Raw genomic sequence first — 21,126 nt, forward strand, 5'->3', positions numbered from 1 at the left:
GTTTATAGCAGCTTTCTTTTTCCATAATTGCCAAAACTTGGAAGCAACCAAGATTTCCTTCAGTAGGTGAATAAACTGTGGTATATACAGACAATGGAATATTAATCAGCAGTAAAAATAAATGATCAAGCCATAAAAATACAAAGAGGAACTTTAATGCACATTACTAAGTGAAAGAAGTTAATCTGAAAAGGTTACACACTGTATGATTCTAATTATATGACATTCTGCAAAAGGCAAAACTAGGAAGACAGTAATAAGATCAATGGTTGCTAGGGGGCTGGACGGGGTGAAGAGGGAAAAATAGGTAGAGCACAGAGGACTTTAGGGCAGTGAAACTACTCTGTATGGTACTATAATGATGGAGACATGTCATTATACATCTGTCCAAACTCACAGAACGTACTACACCAAGAGTGAATCATAATGTGAAATATGGACTTTGGGTGATTATGGTATTTCAATATAGGCTTATCAAATGTAACTAATATACCACTCTGATGGGGGATGTTGATAATTAGGGAGGCTATGCATGTGTGGGGTCAGGAGGTATATAGGAAATCTGTACCTTCTTTCAATGTTGCCGTGTACCTAAAACTGCTCTAAAAAATTAACTCTTAAAAAAATAGAACCCAGACATCCCCTCCCTACCCCACTAGTTCACACAGCCTCATCCCTATTATCCACGCTGTATCTATGGAGCCTAATTTTACTATGTTCAGTATACCCAGTTATCACTACAAGACACAGACTTTTGAGTTACCTCTCAACTCCATCATTCTAACCTTAAATTTCTATGAATATGCTTTATTCCATTCTCATCTCCTAACACCACCTCAATTTTTAAATTTGGTCTACCATGATCTCTGGAGCTCGTTGTCAATTAACTGTAATATTTACTATGTATTCAAAATCATCTCTAAACATCCTTTATCCTCTTGTTCTTACAGCTATGTGACTCTCCTCTGAAATGCTGCTTCTACACAGCTAGCCCTCTTAATTGCAAAAGGGGCAAGTATCCTCCGTGCCCCTAATTGCTGCTTCTAAGTCATTCTCCCTTACTCCTCACTTAAAACCCCAGCTTTAAATTGCATGGCATCAGATTATATCTCTGCTGCCATTGCTTGTTGGTATCATCCACCTGTTGCCCTTCAAGTCTCAATGTTCATAAATCTTGGCTCACTGCTGGTACCATTATTCCTATCTTCATTCTTGGTGATTTCACAGTACATAAAGATCATTCTTCCAACACCTATTAATTTCTCAAACACCCCTCTTCAGATAAGCTTGTTCTAGGCACTCATTCTCATGATTATATACCAGAACTTACATTTCTATAACATTTCTATAACTGCAGTCTCTATATAATTTCAGTTGTATGCATTCCATTCTCTGACCATCATTTCTATTTTCCTAATTCTTTCTTCCTAATACCGTGATTCCAACCATAGACATTCAACGTTTATGGACAATCTGAATGTAATTCATTTCATTATCAGGTAAAAATATTATTGATTACTGAAACACATGCAAAAAATAAGTATTTGGAAAGTTAACACCTGACTTTTAGTACAAATGTTTTAGCGAACTAGGAACAGAACAAATTACCTTCATTTGATCAGTGTTTCTAACAAAACCTATGAAACTAGTACATTTTAGAAGTACTCTTTTTTATCAAGAGAAAAAGGCTTGTTGTCACTCCTTCTATCCAACATCGTACTGGTGGTCCTAGCAAACACTACATTTAAAAAATAAAGATTACTGAATTAAAAACATCATTGTTGACCGATATTATGATTGCAAAGAGAAATGTAGAGTATTAGAACTCACTGATGAAAGAGTAAATCAAGTTAGCTAGTTATAAGAGAAATACATAAAAATTGATTTATTTCTTGTATGCCAGAAACAATTCATTTAGAAGTGACACTAAAAATATACTTGGGCTTCCCTGGGGGCACAGTGGTTGAGAGTCCGCCTGCCGATGCAGGGGACACGGGTTCGTGCCCGGTACGGGAAGATCCCACATGCCATGGAACGGCTGGGCCCGTGAGCCATGGCCGCTGAGCCTGCGCGTCCGGAGCCTGTGCTCTGCAACGGGAGAGGCCACAACAGTAAGCGGCCCGCGTATCGCAAAAAAAATTTTTTAAATAAATAAATAAATATATATACACACACACACACACACACACACACACACACATATATATATATATATACAGATACCACTCGTAACAGCAACAAGCTTTATCAGATACCCAGGAATCGACTTAACAAAGTACATGCTAAATTTCACAGAAAGAAAAAAAAATTATTAAGGAATATTAAAATTTCAAAATATATGGGTAGATATACCAAATTTATCGGCAATAATATTCAAAATATAAAATATGGCAATTCTACCCAAATTAACTTATAGATTCAATGCAATTCTAAAAACATTCTAACATGATTTTTAATGGAATTTGATCAGCAAAAATCAATATGGGATTTTAAACTACCAAGAAGAGTTAAGACAAATTTGAAGAAAAATAAGTAGAAATTCACCCTACTAAGCTTTCAAAATTTGAACTTAATATAAACACAAGGTTAGTTTATTGGTGAAAGGATAGACAAATAGACCAAAGAAACAGAAAAGAAATCCTAGTCAAACACATAGAGAGGAACTTCATATACATCAGAGATGACAAAATAAATCAGTAAGAAAGTCAGGAACTAGGCAATAAATGCTTCGGGGACAAATGCTTACTCACATGGAAAAAAACTGAACTGTATCTCTGTCTCATATTTAGAAAGAAATTTATGTGTAATAATATTCTAAATTTAAGTTCAAAAATTTTAATTTAGGAGATAATAGAATAAAATATATATTTTTTTTTTTTCTCAAAATAGGAAAGAATTTTACAAACAAAATAAAAGTCTAACCATAATGGAAAAGATTGATAGTTTGTCAGCTCAAAAATTAAACTTCATTTTGTGTGTGTGTGTGCAGGGTTACCATGTTCAATAAACAATGTGAATGTCTGAAGTTATGTATATGAATAGTACTGTGGTAATGTATATATTCAATAAAGAAACCAAGAAAAAACTTCAAAGCAAGCCACAGACCATAGGTTGGGAGAATATATTTATAAAATATGTAACTGATAAAAGAACACTACTGAGAACATATCAAGAACTCTTTCATTCAACAATATGAAGTCACATAACTCAAAAGAAAAATGGAAAACTGGATAGCTTTTTAAAATCACAGAGCAGAGACTTCCCTGGTGGTCCAGTGGTTAAGAATCTGCCTTCCAATGCAGGGGATGTGGGTTCAATCCCTGGTTGGGGAACTAAGATCCCACAAGAAGCAGGGCAACTAAGCCCACATGCTCTAGAGCCCATGCCACAACTAGAGAGAAGCCTGCATGATGCAATGAAAGATCCCACGTGCCACAACAAAGATCCCGCGTGTGGCAACTGAGACCCAATGCAGCCAAATAAATAAATAAATAATTTTTTAAAAATCACAGAGCAAGAAAAGAATACATAAATCTAGACACACATCTTACACTTTACACAAAAATTAACTCAAAATTGATCATTGGCCAAATGTAAAAATGCAAAACTATAAAACTTCTAAAACATTTTAGAAAATCTATGTGCCTTTGGGATCAGTGATGAGATACAACACCAAAATCGTAATTCATGAAAGAAAAAATAGATGTTCAACTTTATTAAAATTAAAACCTACTCTGCAAAAGATGATGTTAAAAGAATCAAAAGCCACACACTGGAAGAAAGTATCACATATCTGATAAAAGACTTGCACCTAAAATATACAAAGAACACTTAAACTTCAACAATTAAAAAACAATTTTAATTTTTAAAAATAAGCAAAAGAGGGGCTTCCCTGGTGGTGCAATGGTTAAGAATCCACCTGCCAATGCAGGGGACACGGGTTCAAGCCCTGGTCCAGGAAGATCCCACATGCTGTGGAGCAACTAAGCCCATTGCTCCACAACTACTGAGCCTGCACTCTAGAGCCCGTGTGCCACAACTAATGAGCCCATGTGTCACAACTACTGAAGCCTGTGCGCTAGAGCCTGTGGTCTGCAACAAGAGAAGCCACAGCAATGAGAAGTCCTCACACCACAACAAAGAGTAGCCCCTGCTCAATGCAACTAAAGAAAGTCCATGTGCAGCACTGAAGACCCAATGCAGCCAAAAAGAAATTAATTAATTATTTTTTAAAAATAAGCAAAAGATTTGAACAGACAGCTCACAGAAGAATATAGTATATATATCAAATAAACGTGAAAAGATGCTCAACATAATTTGTTATCAGTGAAATTGAAAAAAAATTAAAACAATGAGTAACTCTACACATCTATTGGATGACTACAATACAAAAAAACTGACAACACTAATTTCTGGTGAGCATTCAGAGCAATACAAACTCTTATTCATTGCTAGTGGGAATGAAAATGATAAGACACTTTGGAAAATAGTTTGACAGTTTCTCACAAAGCTAAGCATAGTCTTTCCATACAATCCAGCAATGAAGGTACTAGGTATTTACCAAAGTGATTTAAAACTTATGTCTACACAAAACAATCTTCATATAATTGGTTACAGCAGTTTTATTCATAATCATCAAACCTGGAAGTAACCAAGACGTCCTTCAATAGATGAATGGGCAAACTGCACATCTATGCAGTGGAATGCTCTTCAGCGATGAAAGAGAATGAGATATCAAGCAATGCAAAAGCACAGATGCATATTGCTACGTGAAAGAAACCAATCTAAAGATTACTTCCTGCATGATTCCAATTTTATGACATTCTGGAAAAGACAAACCTATAAAGATGGTAAACAGATCAGTGGTGGCCAGGTGTTTGGGAAGGAACAATATAAGAGATTTTTTTAGAGCAGTGAAACTAATCTGTATGATAGTTGCAACGGTGGATACATGACATTATGCATTTTTCAAAACCCACAGAAATTTACAGCACAAACAGTGAGCCTGAATGCATGTAAATTAAAAAACATTTATTGGGGGGTCAGAGGTGATACCAGGTCAGCGTGCAGACTGAGACAAAAGATGTAACTTTATCTCACTGAAGAGAGTGTGAGAAAAAAAGGTGCTAACCTCAGTAACTATGGAAATGAGTGGCATCTATAGGATTAAAGCAAAAAGAACTGCACACAAGCACTGTACTCTAGCTGACAAAGTTGTTTCCCACAGGAATATGAGTTAAACAACTCTGACACCACTAGACATCTATACTGGAACTGAACAACTAAGGAATGGATGGCAATGGTGGGAACCAGACTTCTCACTTCTGGAGTGGGAGGTTACAGACAAGCAAGGGGAGAGGGCTGGAATGATTCACATAGTAATGGATTAGAGTTGGAAAGATCTTGGCTTAATATAGATGTAGATGGACACACATGGAAATATTTATAGATATGTTTATATATGTGGGTTAGTAGTCCTTCATAGATTTTCTTGCTCTGTCAGCTGAAAGGGCCTAGAAGCAATGACACCCTAGTAGCAATGAGCACATCCAGCACCTAGATCTTGGTTTCTAATACCCTTCTGCAATAAAAGGAACCAGGGCCCCTTGGAGAAATGGCTGGGCATTCCAGGGCAGGGATGGAGAAATATAAAATGAGCCTGGAACATCTTGTACTGTCAGAAAGTGAGGAAGTACTAAAAAACAAACAAACAAACAAAAAGACCCATAATGAGGAGAGTATGTCAAAGAGGCACAGGAGCTAACTGAAAGAGTCCCCAATGCCAAAGCTGGAAAAATTTGAGCAGCAAAAAAATAAATGGTTTTGGTTATAACCCAAAGTACAAAATTAGTAAATGAATAAATTAATAACTATAATAAATAGGGGGAACAGAAAGATATCCCATGAAGAAGAACTCCAAATAATGTATTTATGTAGATATTCTGTCTTCAAGGAGGTGAGGCATAACTCCTCACTCCTGCATCTAGTCACTTAATTCCAAAAAGTACAGAATGGAAAGAGGAAAAAAGAGTACAATGAAAGAACCTAACGAACACCACCTCAGCCAGGTGATCAACAAGAACCTCAACTGTGATGAGTCATGTTCGTAGTATGTGCCCTTGATCTGATGTGATGAGAATGGCAATTACCTCTGTGGGTCTTCCTCCTCAAAGTCCATAAACAGTCTAATCTTAAGAAAAAATTCAGCCAAATCCCAGTTGAGGACATTCCACAAAAACTTGACCAGGACTCCCTAAAACTCAAGGTAATAAAAAATAAGTAAAACCTGAGGAAACTCTCATAGCCAAGAGGACCATAAGAAGACCTGATGGAAGTCTGATGTAGCATCCTGGGTAGGATTCTAGAACAGGAGAAAAGTATATTAGGTAAAAAGGAAATCTGAATAAAGTGTGGACTTTAGTTAATAATAATGTATCAATACTGATTTATTTATTGCGACGTATGTACCATATTAATATAAAATGTTAATTACAGGGATAACTGTATAGGGGTATATATGGGAACTCTCTGTACTACATTCATAAATGTTTTGCAAATTTAATACTACTCTAAAATTAATAGTTGATTTTTAAAATCAGAAAAGAAGTTAATAGATTTTCCAGTAAATTATTAATAAAAATTAATTCAACTTCACTAATAAACATGAATATAAATTTAAAAGGGAAAAATGAAAAGACATGTTTCTGATGGATTATCTTATATCAAATTAATCCTGCCAAGAACACCTATAAAAGATGAATCATTTTTTTTAAATTGTTTAAACCTATTACAACAAGAGCATTCACTCTCCCTCTACCTATCTGAAGGCAGCCAAGGACTTGTGGAATTTTGGTCAACATCCCTGTTCAATAAATTTTGACAAAAGTATACAGTTGTGTGACTACCCACAAACTATATGGAACATTTCCATCAAGTCAGCAAGTTTTCTCAATCCCCTTGATAGGTAATCCTCCTTTCAAACCCAGAAAGGCAATTGCTGTCTTTCTGCCACTATACTTGCCTCTTCTGGCACGTCACACAAACAGACTACAGTACGCAGTATTTTGTGTCTGCCTTTTGTCACTAAGCTTAATGCTTCTGAGATTCAATCATGAACGCAGGGAGCAACACTTTGCTCCTTTTCATTGATAAGTAGTTTTCCTTTATATGTATATACCACAAAAATTTTAATCTATTCACCAGTTGATAGATATTTGGGTTGTTTCCCATTTAGTCTGATTATGAGTAAAGGTACTATGAGCATTCCCAAACCAAACTGTGTACGCATATGTTTTCATCTCTCTTGGATAAATTTTAGAGTAGGAATATTGGGACATATGGTAAGTGTATGATAACTTTATAAGAAAATACCAAAATGTTTTCCAAAGTGGCTACCACATTTTCATTTCCACTTGCAATATATGAGAGTTCCAGTTTCAATACCACTTGGTATTTTTTTTAATTTAGCCATTCTAATAGGTGTGCAGTATATCTCATTGTGGTTTTAATTTGCATTCCTTTGATAACAATGACATTGAACATGTTTTCAGGTGTTATTGGCCATTCATACATCTTCTTTGATGTAATGTCTGCTTAGAGTCTTTGTCCTTTTAAAAAAAAATTGAGATTTTCTTTTCCTTTTTCTTTTTTTTGTTGTATGAGTTCTTTATATCTTACAGGTACAAGTTCTCTCTCAAATTTTTTCTCCCAGTCTGTGGCTTATCATTTAATTTTCTTAACAGTGTCTTTTCTTACAGTATATTTTGAAGAACAGAGGTTTTTATTTTATCTGTGCTTTTGGTGTATTAAGAAATGTTTGCCTAAGAAGGAGCAGTCCTAATGTTAATGAAATACACATGATCTCTTTTCAAAAGGAGACAGTCTGGGTGGCTGACTAGTAGGAAGGCAGCAAGTTAGGCTGGGTGATAAATGGAGTGTGTGGGTGTCTAGGGGTTCAGGACTTTTGGACAAATACACTGTTCTCACCATAGGCCTTTGCAGTGAAACCAGACCCATGTAACCTACACTGATCTGAGTCTTCATGCTCTCTGCTCTTCTGCTAGATAGAATCTTTTTTGTCCTTAAGTCCTCTATGGCCCTTTGGATATTTTAAAGTGTTTTAAAATATTTTAATGTATTTGATCACTACAGCCCTGTGAAGTAGGAACTAAACGTCTATTGCTTTGTTTTGCTTTGTTTTGTTTTGTTTGACGCACAAACTTCTACTATCCCATATTCATAGTTGAGAATTTAAGTGACTTGCCTAACGCCACATAAATATTGAGCAACACAGTTAGGACTGGAGCCCAAGTCTCCTGACACGAAACATGGTATCTCCTGCTTTCTTTACTTAAATGCTTGAGCAACTATGGCTAAACCCAAGTCCTCTCTGTGGATATGGTAGAGCCAGGGTAGAGAGGCTGGGTTAGGGAGAGAGGCTATTCATAAAGAAGGTTTGGGAGAACCTGATAACACATTACCATCCCATGTCAAAACAAAAGGCATTGTGGTACAGTAGGAAATTAGATAAATGTGAGTTCTGAATCCAGTTTGGCTAGCTTTAAAAAATTTTGTCTTCTGAGTCAATGTGTTCCCCTAAAGTATTTGAGAAGACTAGTCTCTCACTCGTTAGCTATGTATTTCTTAACTCTGATTAATCAGTGTCCTTTTAATTATATGAGCTAAAGTTTTTTGAGCATCTATGTATCAGACCCTGCAATCCATTTTATTTACTGCATTTAAACCTCAAAACGTCTCTATGAAGTAATCTCATCCCAATTTATCAAAAAATGAAACAGAGATTATGTTTTGCCTGAGCCCCCATAGGGCATATGCTAGAGATTTAAGATTTTCTGACTCCACACCCATGCTCTCAGGCACTTAGTCTATAGTGCCTCTTGTATTTAAAATGAGCACATTCATTCTTACTGCATACAGTTGCTTTGCAAATTTGGAACAATTCATGTTAAAAGTAGATTGTAAATATTTGTCTTTATTCAATTTCCTCCCCTTCTCGTTGTATGAGAGGATTGAATTTCCTAACCCAACTTGCAGTTGCGGGGTGGGGGGTGTCTTATGATTAGTCCTTTCTAATGGGTTATGGACAGAACAGGCTTGTGTCGCTTGGGGGATGGAAAATTTAATCGTCAGTGTAAGATCATTCGGTTCTCATTCTGCCTGGGAGATTATGGAAGTGTGTGCATACAAGTGCCACAATTTTCGAGTACCCTGGAATGCTGAGCCGACACGTGGAGGACAGCTGCCTTGGCAAGTTTTGCAGAGTGAACTTGGTATGAGACAGATAAACTTGTCTTCAACCACTGATACTTGGGGGCTGTTTGTTACCGTAGCAAAACCTAATGCATCCTCACCTACACAACATAGCATCTAGGGTTGTAGTGAGAGTGGTCATATTTTAGTGGTGGTTGGTCTTGATGTTATTGTCCATAAAGACCGTCAGGCCATTTCCAAAAACAACCCCTTTATGGTCCTTGGCCTCTCTTTCGTAGACAGGCAAAATATTTTCATTATCAAAGTAGCAAAATTAAAATGATGTCTTTGTAAAACATAATTCAATGACATAGACAAGGAATGGATATATTGTCTGGAGTGTTCAGCAGAAGTTTAAGCATCAGATAAACAGTCTTTTCCCTTGAGTTGATTCTCTCAATCTACTTACAAGTAATTATAAAGGCATTAAACTCACAAGCATGAATGGATTACAAACCATTCTACCACTAAGTAAATTTAAGCAGTCTTCTCGATCTCTATCAGGAAGGCCTTCCCCCCTTAACAAGTTCCACATTGCAGACAAACCTTTCTGCCATCTGCTCGAAGGGAAACACGTGCCAGGATCTTGCACTTGAACATTTTGCCCTTGGTAAGGAAAAAGACCTTAGGGACTTTTTCTGGAAAACCACCCTCTTGGCACACAATTTGTAGCCAAGCTTTGCCCTTTGTCCCTTGTGCGAAATGATCTATTTTGATATGAATGTCACTTTGAATAAATGTGTGTGAGGTCATATTTACACATGCTAACCACGCGTGTGGTTTCTGGTGGTGATGGTGATGGTGGATCCCCATACTGCCAGACTGAGGATTTGAACTGGGTGATGATATCAATGTCTCCTAAGCCACAGAAGGAAACGAGCCATCTTTTAAAAGCTCCGTAGCCGTTCTCTCCACTGTAGTTGCTGCATGTTGCACTGCTTTCCTCCTCTTTCTTCTTCATCGAGCTCATGCTTACTGACTCTTCTTAGATGCTTTCTTTGGCCATGCCACGTGGGTTAAGTAACTCTTCTCTTTGTTCCTTTTACCCTGTTCTTATCCCTCTCCTAGTATAATATGAAGGATATTCGGATATGATGTGGCTAGAGCTTTCTTGCTGACTGGAGGAAGTGTAATGATGTTTCAAAGCTGTATCATCATGTGTATTTTTTCCCTACCATGGGCATCAATTTTCATAGGAAACTTCAAGCAAGAATTGGAACATCCCACGATAGGTAATTTGAAGCATTCTCCTCCCCAAGACAGCACACATGAGATCAATTCTCCAGAAGCCACCAAAGAGAATTCAAATAGTTTCAAGAACTCTGAGATTAGAGAGGAGAAAAGATAGAGAGGATCATAGTCATCGAACTAAGAAAGAAGGCAACTGCATTTCGCAGAGCATACTTGATGTAATCAAAGCCATTTGTATGGATGCCTGCTACGTACTCAGACCCTACAATTTGATCAAGTGTACTGGCAAAACCTAAGGATTCAGTGTGACTAGTAACAAGGGTCCCAAGATGAGGCAAGAAGTAGACATCCAAACACACATTTAACTGGAACGAGAGCAAACATGGCAAATACCAAAGATGGTCCAGTTTGGATCATAATCAGTTGCAGCTTTGTATTAAAACATTGCAGTTTTATAATTCACACTAGAATCTTAGTGGGAGGTAAGGGTGAGGATTTTCAAACTCACACACAAAAAATTGACACATAAAATTTGTTTTATAATCAGCTGTATATGACTCATTCTTAACAAATTCTTCTATGGTCTTCAAATATTATTATAGATAAATGAGACTAGATGTTCCTGCCTGTTTCAATCAAGTTTTAAGGGTAGATGTGAACAAAACTATGTAAGTTTTCCACTTTACAGAATCCTGTTTTAAGGAAGTGTTTTTCTGCCCAAGTGCACTAAATGTTGTAGTAGCACTTACCATGTTCTACGTATCTGTCCATGGGCTTATTTCTCGTGAGAACAGTGTCTCACACATTTTTTTACGGCTCACGTGTGTAACATAACAATTAATGAATTAAGACATTAGTTAATATAACTGGCATGGCAGAAAACTATCATCCTCATCACTGGGTAGACAAGGATTTCTTGAAATGACAAAGGAACTAGGAATACAAAAACTGAAAACTTGTTCATACTAAAATCAAAATATCTGTTACGACAAAACACTCTTAAAAAATCAAATCGCTAAGGTAGAGGCTGTGTGATATGTTGTCACATATGTAACTGACATCAGCAAAAGCATAAAAAATATAATACTTCTACAAATCAAAAAGAAGACAAATAGACAAAAGACATAAATAGGTATTTTATAAAAGAGGAATTATAGGGACTTCCCTGGTGGCCCAGTGGGTAAGACTCCACTCCCCCAATGCAGGGGGCCCGGGTTCCATCCCTGGTTGGGGAACTAGATCCCGCATGCATGCCGCAACTAAGAGTTCGCATGCTGCAACTAAAGATCCCGCATGCCGCAATGAAGATCCTGTGTGCTGCAATGAAGACCCAGCACAGCCAAAATAAATAAATAAATAAATATTATAAATAAATAAATAAAAGAAAAAAAGAGGAATTACATATGACCAATTAATATATGAAAAACCATTTGATTTCATTAGAGATGAGAGAAATGCAAATCAAGATCACAGTGAGATAACATTTTAGAACCATTCGATGGTAAAAACCAATGGTAAGTTAGAAGGACCATGTTCTGCCTCTCAAAACTGGAATAATTTCACCATGTGCAGTACAAACAGGAAGACTTACTTACACATGAAACTCATTATTAACTCTGTACTCTGTGACACTTGCTAGTTACCACAGTTCTCGATGACAAATGACATAGTGTTCTTATTTGCCAGAAGGTTCCTCACATAATATGTAGAACTGCTTTTAGAGTGTCATAAAATTTGATTTGTGCTATTCCTTGTCGAACATTAAATTGTAGTATTTAAACAAAAAAACAAGGACTGACATCTCCTCCAATCTGAGTTTTGTTTTACATTACATTGAATGTTTCTGAAAGAATCACCTGTTCCTAAGAGATAGAGACTAATTTCCTAACCTCTTTGTGTAAGTTCAAAAAAATATGAAGGTTTAATAAATTTCTAGAAAAGGTATAGTAAACACAGTATTAAGGATGACTGCCACCTCAACTGGGGAGAGAAAAGGAGATATAATGGGAAAATCACATAGCATGCTTTTGTCAATATTCTAGTTTCCACATTGGATGATGGGTGCATTGGTAGAAAAAAATTCTAGTTTAATTCCTAAAAGGCTTCTCTAAAACCAAACTAAAATCCTTAAACTATGAAGTTGGGAAATAATGAGATTTGTAAATGCTTCTCCAATTTGAAGAAACTGCTTTTTGATCATATAAAAACAGCTATGAAAAATACATTTTAAAATTTTCTGGTATCACTCATCTTTTCAAAAAGAAGAACAAAAATACCCAAGGAGAAAAAAAATGTTCATTATAAAGGATTGAATCAGAAAAATCAAAAATACGATGAGTAGTTTCTTAGGGATAAACATCAACACTTTGGGTCATGTTTTCATTTTATCACTGTAGCATCAGATAATGGGGATTATTCAGCCAATTTAGAAATATATCTTTTCAATCATGAACCTCATTTTTAGCGCAACCTATAGGAACTGGGTCAAGGATTTTAGTGTGCTTCTTTTCCCTGCCTGAAACCCACACATATCCAACCACCATGAACCTGAACTTCGCAAACTGCCTTTACCATTTAAGGCACCTAAAGTACATCAGTCAATGTCCTGCCCCTTAATTATGAGCACTATTTACGTAAGGTTACCGAAGGTCTAATTAATAAAATATATAAGAGCATAAAGTAAATATTAAGTGTGTACTCAAGGTCATCACTCACGGTTAAGGGCATAACATGGTATATTTCTTTCCTGGTTCTTCATCTCAAGTCCTTTCATGTGTGCCACATCCAACCTCCAAGTGCCACCCTCTTCTGCTGTTCAGCAACTCAGCTCGAACAGGAACACCTATCATGCAAACATCCAGCGCATGTGAATGCCTGACCCGTCCCCTGCCAGGTGGAAGGTACTTACCCTCAAACCCTGATGAGGAAGAAATTTGACCTGAGCTAATAGCTACTGTATTCACAGCATGGAAACTGAGATATATTTCTCCTCCTGAGTTCTATTAGGTTGGAAGCAAGAATCATCACAGAGAAACACCGTGGCTATATCAAGGATGTCCACGGATGTCAACTGGACTCATTATATTCCTGAAATGTCATCCTAAAATCTGTCTTAATAACAGAGCTGGTTAACGAGACTGATTTTTCAACCAGGGACTGCTTATATAAGTTAACTTCTAAGTCAAGTTATCAAGAGAAGACCTTTTCCCCAGATTATTACTACCTCTATCCCTCAACATAAGAAGATGAGTTCAGGGAAAAAGCAAATTCGACAAGTGTTTCTTACATGTTTACTCTGCTAAGCATTACCATAGAAGCTACAGAATAAAAGCCACAAACTATTGAATCCCAGCTACGTGCCAGATATTTTGCATCCATTTTCACTAAAGTTCACAACTCTCCACATTAGTTGTGAAATTCTACATTTTACAGATGAGGAAACTAAGTTGCCCAAGGTCACAAAACTACTAAAACCTGAGGCTGGCATTTGAATCTAGACCTGTCTCAGTCTGAAGGCTGCAGGCTTTTATTATAAGATGGATGATTTTAAAGAAATTTACCAGCGTACTGGATAGTTCAAAAAGCCACAAGTTCTCTACAACTAAAGGTACACTGCCTTTCATGAACATTTGGAAACTATAAAAGGTCAAATCAAGCCCCTCTTCACCCCCTTCTGTTTATTATAACAATGTTACATTACAAACTGAAACCCTTAACCAAGACCCCCTAATGGCTTGATAGGTTTGTTCATTTCTCCCATATTCCCCTCTTCCCAGTGTACAGACCAGCTCACCTCAGCCTACTGTATGTTACACTTTGCTCTGCAGGGGTCTGCAGGGGGGAGTGAGTGGAGGAGACTCCTAATCTTTTTGGTTACAAACTAACTCACCAACAGACCCATAGGTGTTTTGTGACCAGCCTAATATCACAAATATTAGCATTGATGGTGTTTGGGAAGGTGCTTTCTTAACATCAAAGATCAAAACTATAAATTCATCTAACACATTCAACTTCAAGAAGACATGCAAACGATTCTTTAACAACTTATAGCTTCAGGAAATCAGAAACTGTCTTTAAGAAAATAAAAACAAGCCACGTGTATCCTATGTGGAATTAAGTGGACAGAGAAATTAAACTGACCTGAAGCTATTTCCTTTTTCCTCTCTCTTTGAATACACACGGCCTTGAAAGGCTCATCTCCAGGTAGTAAAGCAGCATCTGTCAGCAGCGGGCCTGGAAAAACCATCTCTCAGATGGAAAAAAAAAAAGAAAGTTTGATGACCAGATGTAGGAACGTAATTTGAGACAGAATAGGCTGAATTTAGGAGACTAGAATGTCCCTTATAAAGAAGCAGACCAGTGAAGGGTGTTATAGGGCAGTGCTTCCAAATTGTAAAAGTGCATATAAATCACTGGGGAATCTTGTTAAATTCAAATTCTGACTTGTGAGTTCTGGATGAAGCCTGAGATTCCCAGGTGACGCCAGGCCGCTGGTCCTCAGACCACACTTGGAAAACCAAGGTTATAGGGCAGTGGGTTGTTTAATGGTGTCAACTGATATTCTGTGATGGTAAAAGACAATGATTCGGGGAGAACAGTCATGCCAGAGGAGACTAGCGCAGGATGGACAGGCTGGTAGGGTCTAAATGTGTATGGCCCACCTGCCGGGAGGCCACGGGAAGAACCCGAGTCCTGGGTCTCACCCTCGTGTGCTCCTGCCTTGCAGTATACAGTGGATAGATATCCTCCAGGACTAACATTATGAATTCAGCCATCCATTCCATTCTCGTACAGCCAAAGGGACAAACGCATTTTGGAGTGCCATAATTTCTACCATCATTTATAAATTGATTCAAGAATAGTGTTGTGTTGCCATACATCCGTTCTGCTACGATCTGAATGTTTACGTTTCCCCAAAATGCATATGTTGAAGTCCTAATCCCCAAGGTGACAGTATTAGGAGGTGGGGCCTTTGAGATGTGATTAGATCATGAAGGGAAAGCCCTCACACATGGAATCGGTACCCTTATAAAAGAGACCTGAGAAAGCTTCTTTGCCCTTTTCGACACGTCAGGACACAGCAAAAAGACTACCATCTTAGAAGTGGGCCCTCCCCAGGTGCCATGGTCTTGGACTTCCTGGCCTCCAGAACTGTGAGAAATAAATTGATGTTGTTTATTAGACACCAGTTTGTGGTATTTTGTCATAGCAGCTCACACAGACTAAGACACTCTACGTCCCTCCTCCATCTCCCAAATCACTTTTCCCACCGCTTCTGGAAATATCTGAATATGGGATAGGAACACCGGAATCAAAAGTCTGCGAAAAGCTTTAAATGACAGTAAGCACAAACATCAGGCTCCTGATTGGACGCCGCTTGTAAAAGTCATCCTCATTCACACCCGTCATTACGTTATTTATCTCAGGAGGGCATGTGTTGCTCACGCTTCTCTGTCCTGCTTTCTACCATCTCTCAGTTCTCCATTGTGTGCACTAAATTCAAAGGGACGGGAAATTCCATTTCTACTCTATGGTTATATCATCTCTCTAATCACTTTATTATGAAGCCTGGGGGTAACTGTGCCATTTGACATACTTTCCATCAAAGGCATGGAAATCCTGGAGGCAGGACAGGCATGGAATGTTCACTGTTGATCAAATGAGAGGAGCACTTGTCTCTTCTTGTAGGCAATTACCATCTAGCTGTCCCTTTGCCACCCCATGATCCCTTCTCAGAAAGACCTCCAAAGACTCCTCTTCTTCCCAGCTCTCAATGGCCCTCAACAGCTGGCCCCATATCCAAGTCTAATCGCATGTTGTACCAAAGCATAGAGCTACTTTAAAGCACATCCCCATATAAAATATCCAATACAGAACAGCTCACTCTAATAATGTGTGTGTAAAGAAAGTAAGTTGAGCTCGTTGGTAATTCTATCAAATACCCCAACTTTCCATCATCATCCCCACGCATCCATCCAACCTTCCACAGACACCAAATGAGCATGAGTCACGGGCACGAAGGAAACACAAGGGCAAGGATAGCTCGTACGGTCTCTTAAGGTAAAACACACCAATTTTCTTTCATTTAAACATTCATTGATTTACTGAATCCTCAGTGAGCCCTAATCATACGCCAGGCACTATGGTAAATTCTGGGAATAAGCCATAAACAAGATGGACACGAGTCGTACTTTCTCAAACCTCATGGTCTAGCAGAGGAGACAGAAGAGAGTGACAGAGCACATAATAAGCAGCTAAGGACAAAGCAGGAGATAAAGGCAGATGCTGCAGCTGCAACTCAGTGAAATGAGACCCAGTGTCCTGCCTGCATGGGCAGAGATGGTGCAAGGAAGCAGTGAAATTTGAATACAGCTGCAGTAAGTACAAGGACTTCAGCTACATAGGATCTTCTGAAAGATTAAGTAGTTCCTAGGGGCCAGAGAAAGTCGAGAAAAATTTCCTAACTTAAGTAGAAGGTTTCTGTTGTATATTTTTTCTTAAACTGAGGAATATTTACCCTTGGGAGTACGTGGTGGAGGTGCCATGAGTATAAGAATCCATGGTAAAATAATAAAACATCTTCCTGGGGTAACAATTTTACTAAATGGTGATTTAAGACATACGCGCGTGTGTGTGTGTGTGTGTGTGTGTGTGTGTGTGTGTGTGGAATAGAAAGTAAAATTTATATGAATATTTTCTAACAGAAAACTTCAAAGCCATGCCTTGTTTGTGTCGGATCACTTAGGCCTCTACAGCCACACCTTCTCCATGACTGCCAACACATCACATTCTCATTTCTGTATGTTGAAGAATGTGCTTACAGGAAGGAAGGAACCCTGCTCTGCCGAGAAAAAGAGATACGCATCAGGAAAGCTGGTGTGAGTCATTACATGAAAGATTAAATGCCGGACTGAGGATATTAGGTTTCATTGATGATACTGGAGGAGGAGGTATGGGACTGCGTAGCTGTGAGCTGAGCAGGGACTCATGGGACCAGGCAGACGGCTGCATTTCTGAGTCTCACTTGTGGATGATAGTATGTGGATCTTTACCTGAAGGCCAGGGGTGACTATGACAACAAAACAAAGGCCACCTTGGAACAGGTATGGGCCAGATATATGCACAGGGTGCTGTCCCTGTAGTCAGTCAGAGCTACCAGGTGTATTGTCTTGGAGACTGCACAGTGGAGGTGCTTGGAGAAAAAGGTCAAAAAATGTCAGAGTCCGAGGAGAGGTAGGAACAAGTTGGGGCTCAGGCTCAACTCCCCCTGAGGGGGGAGGGTTTCCTCTCTACACTGGTGTCAGTCTTGCATCAAAAAGACATGGTGATCACCTGTCACGGTTTTCTTGCTGCCACGTCACAGGGCAGGATGAGGTTGGGAGATGCTGTCCCCTGGGTCAGGTCCAGATTTAAATCGCTAATCATTGCTCGAAGGCAGAGGAAGAGAGAACCTGTTAGGGATCACTCTGGTCTTGGGGAAGGAGCGATCCCTAATACCTGGTCTTCTCACATAGATATTATGATGCATTTCAAGCAGGGTTTTTGCTTGGATGTATCTCCCCAGGTTACACCCACAAGGGCTTGGTGTAAATGACTCCTAGAAAGACACAGGTTGTGTGGACATGACCCCAGGAATCTTGCCTGACTCCTATGCCTTGCTCTACCCCACTTGCGTCCTGGAGCAGGGCATGGATCTGTGTGGGCAGGGACTATTTTTTCGGTCAGGTTTAGATGGTTCTGAACACAAAGCATTCGGTGAAGCTCAAGACCAGCGCTGCCCAATAGATATACAACGTGAGCCACATATGAAATCTTAAATTTTCTAGTTGCCACATTAAAAAAATGTAAAATGAAACAGGTGAAATTCAAATACATAATCAGTATAAAAACTATTAATACTATTTTACACTTTTTATTTCCTAAGTCTTTTGTAGTCAATTTTACACAAACCGCACATCTCGGTTTGGGCTAATCACACTTCTAGTGGGTAACAGGCACGACTGCTGAATGGCTAACATATCGGACAGCACACTTCTGGACTGATCTCAAGCCTGTGCATCACAGTAATGCCTCCTGGGCATTCCTGCAGTAATCAAGGTCCAGAAATACCAAGCCACTTGCCAGAGGTCACAGGAAGTGCTGGAGTCAGAGCCAAGACGAAATCAGAGTCTCTCAGAGCTAATCAAGTCTTCTTTCCAGCACAATTGACGCTGATTTCTCTCTTCACCGTCACAGCTACATCATCAGCGGGCTCTCTTCCTTCAGCGCACTCTCACACTCTTTCTCTCTGCTCCGGCTGCCACCACCCGACTCTGGCCTTGATTACAGTAACCTCCTAATTAATGTGCTGGCTTTTGGTCTCCCCTTCCAGCCTCTGGCAAAACCTGAACTTAGCACAGCTCTGATTAAAACAAGTCCACTGCTGAAAACAATGAGTCCCTATCTTTTTAAACAGATTTTAATTTTTAGAGCAGTTTTAGGTTACAGAAAAAAATAAGTAGAAAGTACAAAGAGTTCCCATATACCCTCTCCACCCACCTCCTGGTTACCCCCATTAACATCTTGCATTGGTGGGGCACAGCTGTTACAATCATGAGCCACGATTGATAGTACAATATTATATAGTTTACATAAGGGCTCACTCTTTGTGTTGTACAGTTCCACAGGTTTTGGCAAATGCATAATGCAATGTGTCTACCATTACGGTATCATAGAGAATAGTTTCACTACCCTAAAATCACTTGTTCTCCACCTATTTATTCCAACCTCTCTTTTCCTGAAACGCTTGGCAACCAGTCATCTTTTTACTGTCTCCATAGTTGTGCTTTTTCCAGAATGTCAAATGGTTGGATTCATACAGTATGCAGTGTTTTCACACTTGCTTCATTCACTTAATAATATGCATTTAAGGTTCTTCCACGTATTATTGACTTGATCTAATTTCTTTTTATCATTAAATGGTATTTTGTTGTCTGCATGTACTTCAATTTGTTTATCCATATCCTTCAGATGTACTGAAGGATATCTTGGTTGCTTCCAAGGTTTGATAATTATGAATAAAGCTGCTACAAACATTTGTGTGCAAGTTTTTGTGTTGATTTCCTATTTTTAAATGATTCAAATACTTTCCATGGTCTGGTATTAACAAATATCTCTATATTTTTCTATAAAAAATGGTTTCTCCCTCAAACTTTGTTCTTCTTTTTCAAAACCCGTTTTGGCTATTTGAAGTCCTTTGCACTGTCACATAAATTTTAGAATCTACTTGTCAATTTCTATAGAAACACCTGATGTTTTGATTGAGATTGCATTAAATCAGTAGATCAATTCACAGATAATTTGTATCTTAACAATACTGAGTTTTCTGACCAATCAACAGATATTTCTATTTATTGAGGTCTTCTCTAATTTTTCTCGCAGTATTTTAGTTTTCAGTGTACAGATCTTGCACTTTTGTCAGATTTATCCCTATGCATTTCATATTTTTATGCTCTTATAGATTTTTAATTAAATTTATGATTGCTGCTAGGATATAGAAATACAACTGACTTTTGTATATTGATCTTATCTCCTGCAAACTTAGTAAACTCAATTAGTTCTACTAGGTTTTTTGTACATTACATCAAATTTTCTACATAGATGATCATGTCATCTGAGAATAATAACAGAATTGCTTCTTCCTTTCTAATCTGTATGACATACATACATACATACATTTATCTCTCTATATATATTTATTTATTTATGCCTTATTGCATTGACTAGAATCTCTAGTACAGAGTTTAAATGAAGTGATTAGAGCAGTCACCCTTACTTTCTTCCTGATGTTAAAGAGAAAGCATTCAGTCTTTCACAAGTACGATGTTAGCTGTAGGTTATTTCATTAATGCCCTTTATCAAAATGAAAAAGTTCCTTCCTGTTCCTAGTTTACTAAGAGAGTTTTTAATCAGGAATGGAGTTTGAGTTTCATTTTTAAATGCTTTTTCGGTTTTTATTGAGATTATCATGTTTTTATCTTTTCTAGTTTGTTAATGAGATAAATTACACTGATTGATTTTTTTTTATTGTTAAGCCAACCCTACATTTCTTGGGTAAATTTATTTAGTCATGATGTATTCAATCAATTATATTTTTGTTTAGAATTCTTACACGTGTTTATGATTGGTCTACAGTTTTATTTTCTTGTAATGTCTCTGTCTAGCTGTGATATCAAGGTAATGTTGGCTCATAGAATGAGTTGGGTAATAGTCTCACCTTTTCAATTTTCTAGAAGAGCATATGCCGAATTGGTAATACTTTTTTCTCTAAATGTTTGGTAGAATTCACAAGTGAAACCAACTTGTCCTGGAGTTTTCTCTGAGGGAATATTTTTAACTATGAATTCAATTTTAAAAAATAGATATAGGGCTATTTAGGTATCAAATCTTCCTCGAGTGAGCTATGGTAGTTTGTGTCTTTATAAGAATTTGTTCATTTCATTGAAGTGGTTGAATTTATTGACATAAACCTGTTCATATTACTCCTTAATTATCTTTTTAATAACTGTAGAATCTATAGTGATACTTTTTTCATTCCTTATATTTGTAATTTGTGTCATTTTTCCTCCCTTATCAGTCTGACTAGAGGTTTATTTACTTAATTAACCTTCACAAAAAGAATCAATT

The 21,126-nt window shown here is 37.8% G+C and overlaps 1 long non-coding RNA gene across 1 annotated transcript in view; it reads right to left on the reverse strand.

The window, feature by feature from the left end:
- Positions 1–13,174: 13,174 nt before the first annotated feature.
- Positions 13,175–21,126, reverse strand: part of LOC309833831 — a 115,745-nt gene continuing 107,793 nt past the window's right edge. The window contains exons 2-3 of the long non-coding RNA XR_014297819.1: positions 14,602–14,707; positions 13,175–13,303 (exon numbers count right to left, since the gene is read on the reverse strand). This is a non-coding gene — a long non-coding RNA (uncharacterized lncRNA). The remainder of the gene's footprint in view (positions 13,304–14,601; positions 14,708–21,126) is intronic.

The sequence above is a fragment of the Grampus griseus genome (assembly GCF_964374135.1).
Source record: "Grampus griseus genome assembly, chromosome: 15".
Taxonomy (NCBI): domain Eukaryota; kingdom Metazoa; phylum Chordata; class Mammalia; order Artiodactyla; family Delphinidae; genus Grampus; species Grampus griseus.